At 39.5% G+C, this 15086-nt stretch overlaps 1 pseudogene; it reads left to right on the top strand.

The window, feature by feature from the left end:
• The first annotated feature begins 4127 nt into the window (after window positions 1-4127).
• LOC147617252 (uncharacterized) lies at window positions 4128-14653 on the top strand (annotated as a pseudogene).
• The last annotated feature ends 433 nt before the right edge of the window (window positions 14654-15086 follow it).

Genomic DNA, 15086 nt, shown 5'->3' on the forward strand with positions numbered 1-15086 from the left:
CAATTCAAGATACATTGAACAAAACAAGGTATAAGAGACATTTAGTAAATCAGGGCATAAGAGCAAGGCTGTACAAAATAGGGCATAATAGAGTCAAGTTCATCACAGTTTTTTGCATGCACGGGAGCAAGTGGCTTTCTGTGCATGTGCAATCCCCTTCTTAGCACTGTCCTTTGGCACCTTCGTATCTTCTTCACAAGGTTGCTTCATATTTTCACACACAAATGCTCCAGCCTCAAGGACTTTTCTCTTCAACGAGCCCTGCCCCACAGAGGGGGGCTGTTATCACCAACATCCTCAACTAGATGTTCACCCCCACTCTCAGTAGTGAGGATTCCCTTCATTGTCTTCACAACAAATTCTTAATAGTAGCATCAACTATTGTGTTGAAGTCAGAAATATCAAATTGATCTTCAAACTCATGTCTGCCCGTCCCCGTTGTTTCAACTTCAATATGCAGAGGCTGGCTTGGTTGAACTTCTTTAGCTATACCACCAGAGGTATCGTTTTGGTGGGTTACTAGGACAAATTTATCACCTTATGCTGTAGCATCATAAGCTCCACATTATGCTTTAGCATCATGACCTTCACCTTCATTCAAAACATCTCCCCCTTTAGCATTTGGCATGCCCTCCTCCACTTCCTCTCTCTCCACCATGCCCTCACTTTCCTTATACTCAGTCTGCATTTCATTCTGGGCAATTTGGCTTTTGCACTCCCTCCCTTGCCATTCTTGTCAGCTTGGAAAAAGTTTTCTACAATGCTCTGTTTTGACATACTTATCCATGGAGATGTGTCCTTGGGCACGATTTTAACATCGGCAGCAGACAGATGCATACAAGATGTTGTGGTAGTATACATAAGTGCTAGTTAATTAAACAACAGTGCCAGTTGTGCACACAAGAGTACCTATAATTCTAAAAGGACTGATAGTCAGCAAACATCATTGTTAGTAAGCACACACAAGTGCTAGTTTATCATACAGAAGTGCAAGGTAGCATATGAGTATCACACTAGTGTACAAGTTAGCATATTTGGATGCTAGTTAGCAGCATAGAGTGATAACCATTCGTATAAGATTTCTAGTAAGCATAAGAGATTGCTAGATAGTATACAAGGGTAAGCATACTAGAGTGGTTGTTAGCATACAAGATAGCTAGTTAACATATAACAGTGTTACTTAGCATTCTAGATATGTTGTGCTAGTCAGTGTACTAGATATGTGAGTTAGCATAATAGATATGCTAATTAGGATAGTAGATATGCTACTTAGCATAATAATAGTGCTCAATAGCATATATAATTATGTTGATTCGCATTGTTAGCACACAAGAAACTTGCTTCATTAGCATATCTTGACTTGCTACTCTAGTAACACTTACCTTAGTTTGGTGTGATTGGATCCCTTTGTCCGACAACCTTACACAACCAATTAGAGGGTATCATTTGCCCACATCTTGTAGCCTTGCATCATCAAGGCCCAAGCCAACATGCACTTGCAAAGCATAGCAAGTGATACCTATGCTTGTTCAACTTCAAGAGATAAGCCACAACCAACACATTGGTTATAGTCTGACCCTTTTGTTGAATCTACCATGGTTTCTTTCTATACCATGCATTCTCCTACATGTTGTGTAACTGTGGCAATGCCTAAATATGATGCTTGGATCTGGCTCTCCATATGCAACAACAGATGGCAATTGATGTTCACATGCTTGAACTTTAGATTGCTTCACCTCAACTTCAATCTATAGTATAGAAGAAGATTACATCAAGTTAGCTAAATACATTACCTGTACATAGTTTAAACATAAGGTGTTGCTATTATGCTAGCTAGCAGACAGTTACCGGAAGCATGGTTACGTTGAGATCCTTCTCGAGGTGCATGTCTTCTATCTTAAAAACCCCAAGTGTTTGAAGAGTGTCTTTCATGGTGTTAATGACAACCTCAAGCTCCATTTTTTGCTTTGAGTAGATAGTATTGCACTTTTGTAATAAGGACAATAATTCTTTTTGTTGCATCTTTTAGCCTCTTTCTTGGAGCTTGACAGCTGGACTATCCTTATCATTACTAGCCTTTACTATTTTTGTAGCCTCTAACTCATGTTGTGCACTTTGTAGATCTTCTTGGGCCTTTCTTAAGAGCCTCTTCAAATCAAGGACAATTGCCTTCATCCTCTCCAAGTCATTTGGGTCTATAAATGATGGGTACGACATTGTGGAGTGACGAAGGTGTACTCCCTTCTTCTTAAACAAGTGATGAGTTGTTTGATGATAGAGGGGTGTGGCTTTAGTAGAGGCTGTTTCCATCATGGTAGATGTACGATTAGATGTGACAAACTCCTCATCACATAAATCCTCAAACAATTCAGGCTCTTTTGGTGCATACAAGTCCTCATTACGCATATGCAAATATTGGATAGCTAACTCTACCCATTTTGAAGTGGATGGCCGAACCACTCTCAATCACCATAGGGCTAAATACTTTCACATACCCCTTGGTAAATGCTGCAATGATCTCCATGTTTGTGGGAGGACACTTTTGGTATACTTTGTGATGAAATAACATCAAATGCTCGTAGACATCACTGCAGATATGGCTACATTTAATGCGATACTGACTAGGATCCTTGGCATGTCTGAAAACACTGAACCATTCTATGTTAGTTGATTGATACCACCTAAACAGTTTCAGATTAGCAACTTCCATGGAGAGGCCATAATCTATATTGAACTCTGCCATGGTTTGACATAACTTTCTTTGTCTTGGGTAGACTACCGTAGGAGATTTCCAACGGATTGCATACATGCAATGGGAGAAATAAGAAAAAGAGACAGAGAGAGAGAGATATAGAGACTGAAGAGGGAAGCATAGAGAGAGATATGGGGACAAAGAGAGAGAGAGAGAGAGAGAGAGAGAGAGAGAGAGAGAGAGAGAGAGAGAGAGAGAGAGAGAGAGAGAGAGGACTAGATTCTCCATGAATGGCTTCTACCTACTTGGATGAACTCTTTTGATACTTTATTGCTTGGTGATTACACCTTTGACCTTTGCGCATATTTTCCCTAAGGTTATGCTTCATATATTATCCGTCATCCCCATGTAGTCTCATCATTAGGAGAAATGTGGACTCAATTTTGGGCCTTGTAAGAAGTGCCAACTCAGCTTAGAGAGAGAAAATAAAAAAGGTTTAAAACATATCCAAATTTGAATTCGGCTCATTCTTTTACTATTATAATAATTAGTTTAAATATATTAAAATATACATATTCTTTCAATGAGGTTTCATCATGAGGTGGCATTCTTTGTTGGATGCATGTAAAACTTGTCAGAACCAAGATTTTACAAATTTGAGGTAGTTATGCATTTAATAGATTCAAGGAAAGCTTTAATCATCATCTCGACCAGGGGGGTTTTCCTACTGCTGCTGAAACTTAAAAAAAACATCCTTACTAATAATCGAGTTAATTCTTGTTTTCATTCTTTAATATGTTTTATGATGACAGAAAATACTAGCTTTGCAAATGATAACATTAATCCAAATTTGGGGATTCCAATTAATCCACCTTGAACAACACATGGAGACACTCAAATTCTCAGTAAACAGTAGTAGAAATGGTGCATGTAGAAGAACATATGATACTTACCATCTTCATGTGGACATACAATCTAAGTACCATCCTTTGAAGAAACGAAATAAGAGATTTTTTTAATGTTATGAGAAAAAAGAGCAAAGGAGGAATAATGGAGAGCGTCATTTGGACTTGTGGACCGATGGGTCAATGTATCCCAAGGATCCATTTACAAATGCACCACCTCCATTTTACAACATTACAAACCTACTACATTTCACGGGTGATGGTAGACAAGGTTTACTGGGTTATGCCCAACACTTGGAAACAAAAGCGATGGTTGCAGAACAGCAGAGGGATTTTCTACAGATAGAGAACACTAAAATAAAAAAACTAAATGGGTTGTATGCAGAGAAGCTTATGGGTAAACAAAGAAACAATTCAAGACTTGGAGAAAAATATTGATGCTTTAAGGAGAAAGGACACAGCACTAGGGCCACATAAAAGAAGAAGGCAACTTTGCAACATAGAAAAAATGAAAGTTGGAAGTGGAGGGGATGAAGAAGAGAGTACATGTTGTAAGGTAATGTTACCTCTTGTTTCATATATATTTCTCTTTTTAGATTAGGTTCTTTGTTTGAAACTAGACATAAGTAATCATATTTGATGTTATTCTATTTTTAGATCTTTACTTCATCCAGAGTCCAAGGTACATTCCAAAGCTGGAGTGCATTACAATCATTTGGAACCAAAAGGAATTGGGGAAGAGATGTTGTATCAAAAGAAGTTTCAAAAAATCAATGAGAAGCATGTGTCTTCTTTTATGAACAAGAACCATCTCGATGCAACTCATTTGCAAGTAATGCTTGATGAGACTGGGATCTCTTAGAAAGCATATAGTATATTGTTTCATACATTATAACAGAGAAATGTCAAAGTAAGAAGCATAAAGGTTCGTTACTTCCAAAACCAATGCAAGTAAAGTCTACACGCCAACATGTGAACTCAGAGGTGTTTGAGAAGCTTGGTTCACCAGTACATATTAAAGCAACATTCATTGCTAAAGACAGAGAGGTACTCTTTAACCAGCACAACAATATTTTCTTTGATCTTGAAGCTTTGCAAAGGTACGGAGTTTAGTTCTTTGAGATTAGTCAAGAAGAATGTGAAAGAGTTCTAAAATTTGTTTTGAAACTGGATGAGTGTGAGATTTTAAAGAACAGAAAAATGGAGAGGGTTATTGTCACTCTAATGAACAGGAAAATGGAGAGGGTTATTGTCACTCTAATGAACAGAAAAATTTGTTTTGAAACTAGATGAGTGTGAGATTTTAAAGAACAGAAAAATGGAGAGGGTTATTGTCACTCTAATGAACAAGGCCTTAGACACATCAATTACAAAAGATGATGCAAGATATTTCAGTGTTCAATCGGAGAATAACATATTGCCACTTGGATCTTTTGAGGTATCTTCTTTATCATTGAATATGACTGTGTATTATGTTGAAATAATTTAAACACAAAACTTGTATTAAACATGAGCTTCTTCCTAATGACACAGGTGGATAAAGAAGACTTTGAAATTTTGCATTGGGTGTTTTATCAAACTACAATGCCATCACTGATTAGAGAGCAAAGAAATGGGAGGGCCCTTCATGTGCCTGGGTTCGGTGACTATAAAGTGGAATGGCACATGGCAGGTGATTTGAAGACTCTAAAATGCATGTATAACATAAGCAAAGGTGCAAATGGTGCAAAGAGTCCATGTCTATATTGCATGTCAAGTGCCAAGACTTTAGATCGTGTACTATGGAACAAAGCTCCTGACAGGCATTTAAAAGATAAAGATTTCAAAGCGGTGCTTGATATTCCTCTATCCAGAGTGCACATATGCACATTGCATGCACTATGTAGAATTGTAGAGAAGATGGTGTATTTGTACATATGCTTTGCATGGACGTTAAAGCCTAAAAAATAATCTTTAAAAGCAATCAAAGAAATAGAAAAAGTGCTATCAGACATTGGCTTGCATGGGGGGCATGTTAAAATTGAGGACGACGACAAGCGATCACAAGGGGGCCGCAAAGTACCAGAAAAACCATCAATAGGTGGTGTGAAAGCTAAAAGATTTTTGTCATACTGCCTCAAAGACTGTCGAGATAAAAACAAGCAAAAGATGTTTAATCGATGGAAAGATCTACATAATGCAGTCAAGGACATTGGAAATGAAGGTTTAATCCAAAATCGGAAGGCAAATGTGTGGATTTCACTTGACAAGATCTTTGCATTCATGGAGAAAAAGAGCTGGAGCAATAGTGAGATAAAATTATTTGAAAACATATTAGAGACTTAGAGGAAGGCATTCATTGCAAGATGGAGTGATCAACATGTAACTCATTACATGGTAAGAACTTTAAAAACTACTGCAATCTCAATACTGTGAGACCAATTAATACATACATCTGATTTTTTTCTATTTTGTCATTGATTGCAGCATATACTATATAATCGTACACCATATTTTGTAGACATACGGTTCATTTGTCAATATGGTCAACTCAAGGCATGGAGAATTCACATTACAAGAACAGGTTACTTTAAGCACACTAGACAGGGTGGAGGCAAGAATCGAGCCAATAGTCTTTTAGAGTTACATCAATAGACTTACAGGAAATTGATTCACAAAGCAAAACAAAAAGACACATTCAAGTCCTCATCATTGACACGTGCAATACAATTGATTAATAAAGAAAAGCGACAATGCACTTGGAATCAGTCAACTGTGAGAGAGCGCCATCAGTTGTGGCATCGCTCAAGAGTCAGGGTTGGGAGAAGGTGGTCTAGATGAGGTGGACTTGATCTTCAGTGGTCTTCCTTCTTCGTCTTCCTTTTCCTCTTCTTCCTCTTCATCTTCCGAGAGATCTATTTTTTGCATTTGCACCGTTGGAGACAACAGTTCTGACCGGATTTTTCTTGTCCTTATTAGATATCTTTTTCCATATGGATGTAATGTGTTTGGGTTTGTAATTCACGCTACAATAGCATGCGTTGTATATGACAGGTAGTAGGGGCATCTTAGTGCTTGGCAACCATACCCCTCACCAAACACCCGCAGTGCAAATTGTTTCTCGAGCTCCACCTTCTCAACATTTAAAGGCACTTCATGTCCACCACAAAACCTAGATAGTACTTTGAATGTGAATAAAGGGAATTTTTCATTGTCTTTTGGGAGAACACCTTGTGAAATATAATGATTTGTGTATTAAAGTTGTAATTATCATGACTTATGTCACTGCTTCTATTGTCAATTTTAAGCAAGTGTCATAAATTGCACGTACCTTTTGATGATTCAAATGTCTTATATATTGAGTGAGAGCAACATCCTTTGAATGACCTATTGACTTTGAAGTGGAAGCTCTGGATGATCTTGAGCCTCCGGCTCTCTTCAAGAAATCATCATCATATATACAAAAACCTGGTACCAATGTTATATGTTTAATTGACACAATCAACAAAGTCCTTGAGTGAGAGCAACATCCTTTGAATGACCTATTGACTTTGAAGTGGAAGCTCCGGATGATCTTGAGCCTCTTGCTCTCTTCAAGAAATCATCTCATATATACAAAAACCTGGTACCAATGTTATATGTTTAATTGGTACCAATGTTATATGTTTAATTGACACAATCAACAAAGTCCACGTAAATCAAATTCTTATAGTTTGAAAAATCTTCGGCTTTATTACCTGTTGATTTTCATCACCCTCAAGCATGGATCTTGTCCACAAAGGGATCGTGGACTTATTGTCTTCATGCAAAGTAGGTGCCAAAAATTTGCCCATATCTGCCAAACCAAGACGGTCGCGGCAATTGCTGCAGCCTCCTGCTCGAAAGGCAATTGGGTTTCACATGTCCAAGATTCATCGAGCATCTTCTTTAATATCTCCTTGCCAAGCAGGTACTCGGAGTCTTGGGATTACAGAATCAGCTAGATAATTGTCAACTCCTTCCTCTATCCATGCTTCACTAAAATTTGCTAAGGCAGCCAAGCAATAATCTTCAACGAATATTGAAATGTTGCATAATGTCTATTAATAATACATAATCAGCTTGGGCTGCCATAGTAAAGCTGGGCAAGGAAGGTAGTGACAACTCCCCCTCTTCATTCTCATTAGATTGACTATCTTCCAATGAAATAGATGCTGCATATCGAAGGGGATAAGGGATGCATTAGCCTCAAAGGTTTCCTTTTCGGCCTCTGCCCTCTCCTCTGTTGGGTCTATAGCCACCTCTTCCTCAACCCCATCATCCTCGATTGGCACTTGAGTTCTTTCCAAAGTCACTATCTCGGGCTCTGAGTCCTCAGTATAAGAAGATACAGAAAACAAAGAAAACCATAACTAAATTGGAGCAGGAGACACTTCTTTTTTAGTGTATTGGGCATTTCTCCTTTACTATATTGCTGCAGCTGGGAATCTTTTCAAGACAACGGCTAAGCCTCCTCTTCATGACTTTGTTTGTTGCAAAATCAGATGGATGAACATATCGTTCACCATCATCGGACATAACGATATTGGCAAAAATAATGTCTTCATACTCCTGCTCACGGTCACCGAGAAAAATCCTATAAGAATTAATGGCGTTCTCAAGAGAAAGTTCCTTGTTGAACATTGAAGACAACTCATGCAAATGCTCATGGGCTCGTGCATTGTACAAGAACATAAACAGCTTTTTTGCACAAGACTCTTCTGCCTCGTCATCCGATTCGTAGACAATGTCCAACTCTTTCGAAGACATGCCTAAAAAAAACATTTCAGACAATTAGAACATGCACGCTTATTATACATGGGGTCAGTACTACCTGGCGATAAGGAGATTTGGATATACACATGCAAGCCCCCTATCGCTTGGTACTAGCACCAAAAAAAGAGGGGTCAATACCAAGCGGTAGAGGGCTCACACAGAATTCATGAGCCCATCACCGCTTGGTACTGACCCCCAAATTTAAAGAGACTTAAATGGATCAATATGTTTTTTTTAAGATGAAGCCTTTATATATTAAATAAAAAACATACAAGCGGCATATTTTGTATTTTAGTTGTATTTTGTAACCTGAAATATTCTATCTTCCAAGCTTGAAAATTGATGGCCTGCCCTAACCTTCAACGTGAAAGCCTATAAACTTACTTGGCCTTCATATTTACAAAAAAAATATGAAGGTTTTTGCTTTAGTGGAGGGGGCCTCAAACCGGCTCGCTGTTGAAATATACAAGTGAATAGGGTGTGTGCGGGAACAAGCCCTTGGTTATAGAGGCTATAAAAGAGAATCTGTAAATGTGAGAGAACCTGTGAAAAGGTGAGAAGAATCTACTGGGAGAGAATAAAGGGTAGCATGAGAAGATTTAGGAAGTGTGGAGATATTCTGGGAAGTGTGGAGATATTCTGGGAGAGGTGGAGAGAATCAAGCAAAAGAGGTGGAGTGAATCAAGGAGAAATCAGTGGGATTAGATGCTTGGATGTAAACTCTATAAATTGAGGCATTGGCCTAATAAGAATTTGCTGGTTTTTGATTATCCATGCCTACCCAAGCTCTTTCATCAAATCTGTAGGTGACTTTGGTAAAACAGAGATTAAGCATTCAATATTTGGTCAAATCTTGTGTTTCTTGGCTTAATCCTCTACTAGACTAATTGCTATTGATGGCCTTGAAAGCATTTGAGTTCATTTGAAGTCTAAGGCCCCAAATCTGGGCTCCTCGCATACTCTGTTTTTTGCATACAAAATAGAGGATTAATTTGCTAAATGATTAATGAGTGCTAATCACTGTATTTTGGTGCAATTCAGGGTTCAAATTAACCATTAGATATCTGATACAGATCCCTATAACTTCAGATTGCAATTCAAAGTTGGTTTGATACTCCAACCATTCTGTACAAATTGGTTACCCTTGATTTAATGTAATTTCTGGTAAAATTATGCTGGTAAATTTGTGGTAATCATCATTTTGCATTTAACCCTTGGTTAATGCCTGCAAATCACAGTCAAATTCAAGATTATTCACATCCAGAGTTGTATTTGGGAATGTGCATAAGAATGAATGCTATATGCATTATGTATTGGGCACATTACATCAGTGTAAAAATGGGATCAGACACTACCCTTGTCCAGAATAAGGCAAGAGGTAAGACCTCCCGCATAGATTTGGGTTTGCATTGTATAATGACACAAGATAAACATCAAAAGCCCAAAAGAACTATCAACAAAACATTTGAACATGTTGCTCACATGGAGCAAGAAGAACTGACAGACAAGCTCATGGGCCCAGCCCATGAAAGAAGAAGAACATCTCTTTCCAAGAGGAAGATCCACACCAAGAAGAAAAGCTAGAGGAAGCATTGAAGGAAGACATGGACACGAGAAGAGAAGGTGCCACAACAAGAAGACTGGAAGAAGAGGAAGACATGGACGCGTGTGAAGAGAAGCTGCCACGACAAGAAGACTGAAGACAAGAGAAGATGTGAGGCTCCAAAGAGTGAGGAGCCATGTGAAAATCTCAGAGAGAGAGAGAGAGAGAGAGAGAGAGAGAGAGAGAGAGAGAGAGAGAGAAACCCCACAACCCAATGTAACCTGCCCCAACAAAGTAAAACCACCTCTGGGCCACCGATGATGTAGGCCACATGGTAGATGTATGTGTGAGCACTTTAGTCAAGGTCCCGGGCACTTGTAGTAGCCTTGGACACATAGAGAGAGAGTGTGTCAAGGACTATGAGTTTAGGGACTTGAGGCACTGGTCGCGGACTATCAAGTAAGAGAGAAACTTGGTACAGGGTCCAGGTGTGCTAAGTTCACTTAAGGGGAGGTGTGCTAGGCACTGGTCTCGCGGACTATCAGTAAGAGGGAAACTTGGTATAGGGTCCAGGTGTGCTAGGAGTATTCACTTGAGGGGAGGTGTGCTAGGCACTGGTCTCGCGGACTATCAGTAAGAGAGAAACTTGGTATAGGGTCCAGGTGTGCTAGGAGTATTCACTTGAGGGGAGGTATTGAAATATACAAGTGAATAGGGTGTGTGCGGGAACAAGCCCTTGGTTAGAGGCTGTAAAAGAGAATCTGTAAATGTGAGAGAACCTATGAAAAGGTGAGAAGAATCTACTGGGAGAGAATAAAGGGTAGCATGAGAAGATTTAGGAAGTGTGGAGATATTCTGGGAAGTGTGGAGATATTCTAGGAGAGGTGGAGAGAATCAAGCAAAAGAGGTGGAGTGAATCAAGAAATCAGTGGGATTAGATGCTTGGATGTAAACTCTATAAATTGCGGCATTGGCCTGATGAGAATTTGCTGGTTTTTGATTATCCATGCCTACATTAAGCTATTTGTTAATTACTCACTAATCACATCTTAATTATTTACTAATCACTTTGTTAATGATGTTGATTCTAGCATTTGATCCACCATAGCTCATCACATTGCTCTAATTTCAACACTCGCCCCCACCTCATCATATGTGTGTGTGTGTTTGTTCCTTTTGAGTGTTTTTGAGAGAGAGAGAGAGAGAGAGAGAGAGAGAGAGAGAGGTTGGGAGAGAGAGAGAGAGAGAGAGAGAGAGAGAGAGATGGACATACATACAGAAAAAATTGAAAGCTTCAATTTTCCAAGATGAAGGGGTGATGGCATTGGCGATGCAGAGGGACGACAGCGTGGGTTTCTCAATTTATCACAGAGCCAGTTAGCTTCTTTGAGGATTTCCTATTAGACTTAAACCTAGAAGGATTTTAGCTTGCAAAGAAAATTTATGAAATAGTATAAATTTCTAAAAATGTATGTCCCAAATTGCTTGATTTGCTGGTTTGAGAAGAGTCCAATGGGAATTTGGGTACGTTTCTCAAAAATATTTTCCCCGAACACTTCTCCTAAGGGAGATTTGGGACGTTATCGACTCGTACCACACGAGGAGATTTGGGACATTATCGACTCATACCACTTGTGCGGATAGCCAAATGCCATTGCTGCTACATCCATCATCCTCTGAGTCTCCGACTACATCAGCCTCCTCAATGCCCCCCAAATTGAGCCAAACACAATCAGCCCCTCTACATCCATTGTAGGTATTTCAGAGTTATTTCAGACCCTCTATTAACGTTTTACTGTCTGTTTCTTGAATGTTGATAATAGTGTCTGTACAAAGTGCTTCAGGGTTTCATTGGGGTCCTTCTGGTCCCATATCGCTTAATACTGACCCCCTTGGCTCACGTTGCCCACGGGTCTAGTACCAAGCGATTAGCAAGTCTCTTGGTACTAACCCTCTTGTGGGATGTTGCCCATGGGTTCAAACCCTGCACAATGTTGGTCATAGGGTCAGTATAAAGCGATTAATAGGCCTGTGAATTTCTATTTAATTGATTCTCGCTTGGTACCGACCCCACTGTGATATCTTATGGTCTTGGGTTCAGTACACCAAGCGATTCAAAGGCCTATGGGTTTTTGTCTGTGCATATCACTTGGTACCCGACCCCACTATGATAACGTTGGTCATGGGGTCAGTACTAAGCAATTCTAAGCCCTTTGGACTCCTGTTTATTTCATATCGCTTGGTAGAGACCCCATTGTCATAATGTTTTTCATGGGGGGTCAGTACCAAGTGATCCAAAGGCCTCCGAAATTCTATCTACTTTATATCGCTTGGTACCGACCCCACTATGATAGCATTGGTCATGGGGTCAATAACAAGCAATTCTAAGCCCTCTAGACTCTTGTTTGTTTCATATTGCTTGGTTTTGATCCCATTGTCGTAATATTTTTCGTGGGGTCAGTACCAAGAGATTCGAAGCTCTCTGGAGTCCTGTTTGTTTTATATCGCTTGGGTGACCCCATTGTCATAATGTTTTTCATGGGGTCATTACCAAGCGATTCAAGGCCTCCGGAATCCTATCTGCTTTATATCGCTTGGTACCAACCCCACTATGATAACGTTGGTCATGGGGTCAGTACCCAAGCACGATACAATGTACTCTGGAATCCTCTTTGTGTTATATCGCTTGATACTGACTTTTTTTAATGCGTTTCTCATCACGCTTTGTTTATTTGTTTATATGGCTCATACTAAGGCAATTGCTCGGAGGCTTGAAAGACCTACCAAGTCACTATAGGCGCAAGGCAGAACAAGGAGGTATCAAGCTCACAGGGTAGTTTTGTAGGAGCTTCGTCGCATTGAGTGTGACACATGTAGCATGTGATATCCAGGCTCCCTTTCCAGAGGATTGTGCGTGAAATTTGTGACAAAAGGAGTATTGGCATGCGGTGGCAAGCATCTGCATTATTATGTCTTCAAGAAATCACTAAGGACTGGATCATCGAGTTTTTTAAAGATGCTTACTTTCTCGCTACTCATGCCCATAGACTGACAATAATGCCGAGGGATTTTGCTACCCTTCGTCGATTGCGGTATAGATACGACCAGACGCTTGTTCCTGTTTCTGTAACCAATCCTTGAATGCGGCATATCCTTACAGTTCCCCCCCTCCTTGTACAAGGACATCTGAGAGCTCCCGTGCTCCTCACGACTGGGACACCCGTTCGTAGAGTAGGTTAAGACTAGAACACCCCAGTGATGATGCCCCTCAAGCAGAACCTCACACACAACTAGAACCGGAGGCACAACCACAACCGGAGGACCAACCACAACTGGAGGCTACTACAGCACAGCCACAGCCCCGCTGAAGTTGAATTTGTTGCAGAAGAAGAAGATGCAGACAGGATAGAGAGGGAATTAAGTCTAATTGAAGTAGAGAATATTAGAGAATCGAGAGTTTTGGAGGCTGCTGCGTTGGTTAGAGAGGCATTTTCACTTCGAGGCCAAAGACTTGTCAGGCATCTAGATGAATTCGATTTGCATATTTTGAGGAATGACATAATGGAAATCACAAATAACATTGTCAATATTTTACTATAGAATGTATAGTATATATAATGCATGATGTATATAGTATGATGCATGACTAAGCTGTAAGTACCAGTGGACTAATTCTTTATTCTTTTCATTGTTTCCTTTAGGTATTGTATATTACTACTACTAGAAGAGGTCTAAAATTGTACATATACTGTGGATCCTCTCATTTCCGTGGCATTACAAAATGATAGCTCATCATTTTTGAGCCTTATGTCTTGGTTTGAACCAGTGAACCTCGACTTGGCAAGACTTATTTTTACAGCTTACCATGAAGAGTGATTCTCATGTTAAGTTTTAAATTGACATCAAATATTTGGTAATCTATATGTGTTTTCTTTAATAACACCTATGTCCTCTTTGTTTTTTTCAGTCAACACTGGAGTTTGCTTTTGTACGACATTGAGCAAAACATGTGTTATTTTGCAAACTCTATTCAACAATATCATGGCCGTATTAGAGAGTAAGTCCCTATTGACATTTCCCTCTTCCACAAGCATGTAGGATAAGCTGATGCTTGTTTTTTCAACCTCTTCCACAAGCATGTAGATTTATTTAAGCAGGATAAGCTGATGCTTGTTTTTTTGACCTCTCAGATGTTCTCAAAAATTTGTATATGCATTGGAACATCTCTTAATGGAGTCGAACCTTGTACAAAACATGACATATCGTAGGATAAGGGTGCTAGTCCAGCCCAGAGATGTCAGTTGTGGATGGAGGATGGCCCTAAATGCCTACCTTTTATAAAGAAAATTTTTAATATTCCTGATGTAAGTGATGTTTGTAGCGTAGACTTGCATAATCTAACATAGCTATAATGTCCCTAACAAAGCTTTTCTATGTGTACAAGAAATAATTCTGAACAAATATGCTCCCTTGCACGTAAAACAGTTTAGGACCAAAGCTGTACAAAGATTTATTTTGGCTGTCCACCATGATCGTGTAGAAGAAGAGATGAGGAGGGCAGACGAATTTGCAACAAGGGAAGCGGGAGAGAGAGTACGTCAGCGAGACGAGGAGCAGCAAAGACAATTCAAAGCACATGTGGCTGCTCTCAATGATTATGACAGGATGCAAGTTGAGGTGGATGAATGGGTGGAATCCAGGAGGCAGGTCGAGATGCATGCAGAGAGGGGAAGAGAATAAAGGCCGTGGGAAGAAATGGAAAGACTGCAAGAGGAGCAAAATCGAAGACCGCCTCCTTCAATCCCACAAGCACAGTTGAGTTCTCAATCATGGCATCGCTTCTGTGCCCCCCCAGAGTCTTATGATTGACATTCTCAACATCATTAGACTTTTATTTACATTTGTAACATTAACATTAATTTTGTAAGAGACTTGACATTGTTTTGTAAGAAAAAATTCTTTCATATATTAAATTACTTTTGGAGTTACAATGTTTTGATTGTCATCATTCAATGACTAATCAAGTGAATAGTATGAGAGACAGATTCTTTGCAGAAAGTCATTTTCTCTTTTCGCCTTGGCACCTGTAAAAAATGGGTTTTGTTAGTGGTATCTTACATAATGTTCTACACATCATACTAAATGGTGAATGTAAATATAAATGGTTTACCTT

The sequence above is a fragment of the Cibotium barometz genome, chromosome 37, assembly GCF_041138505.1.
Source record: "Cibotium barometz isolate CiBa-2024 chromosome 37, ASM4113850v1, whole genome shotgun sequence".
Classification (NCBI taxonomy): domain Eukaryota; kingdom Viridiplantae; phylum Streptophyta; class Polypodiopsida; order Cyatheales; family Cibotiaceae; genus Cibotium; species Cibotium barometz.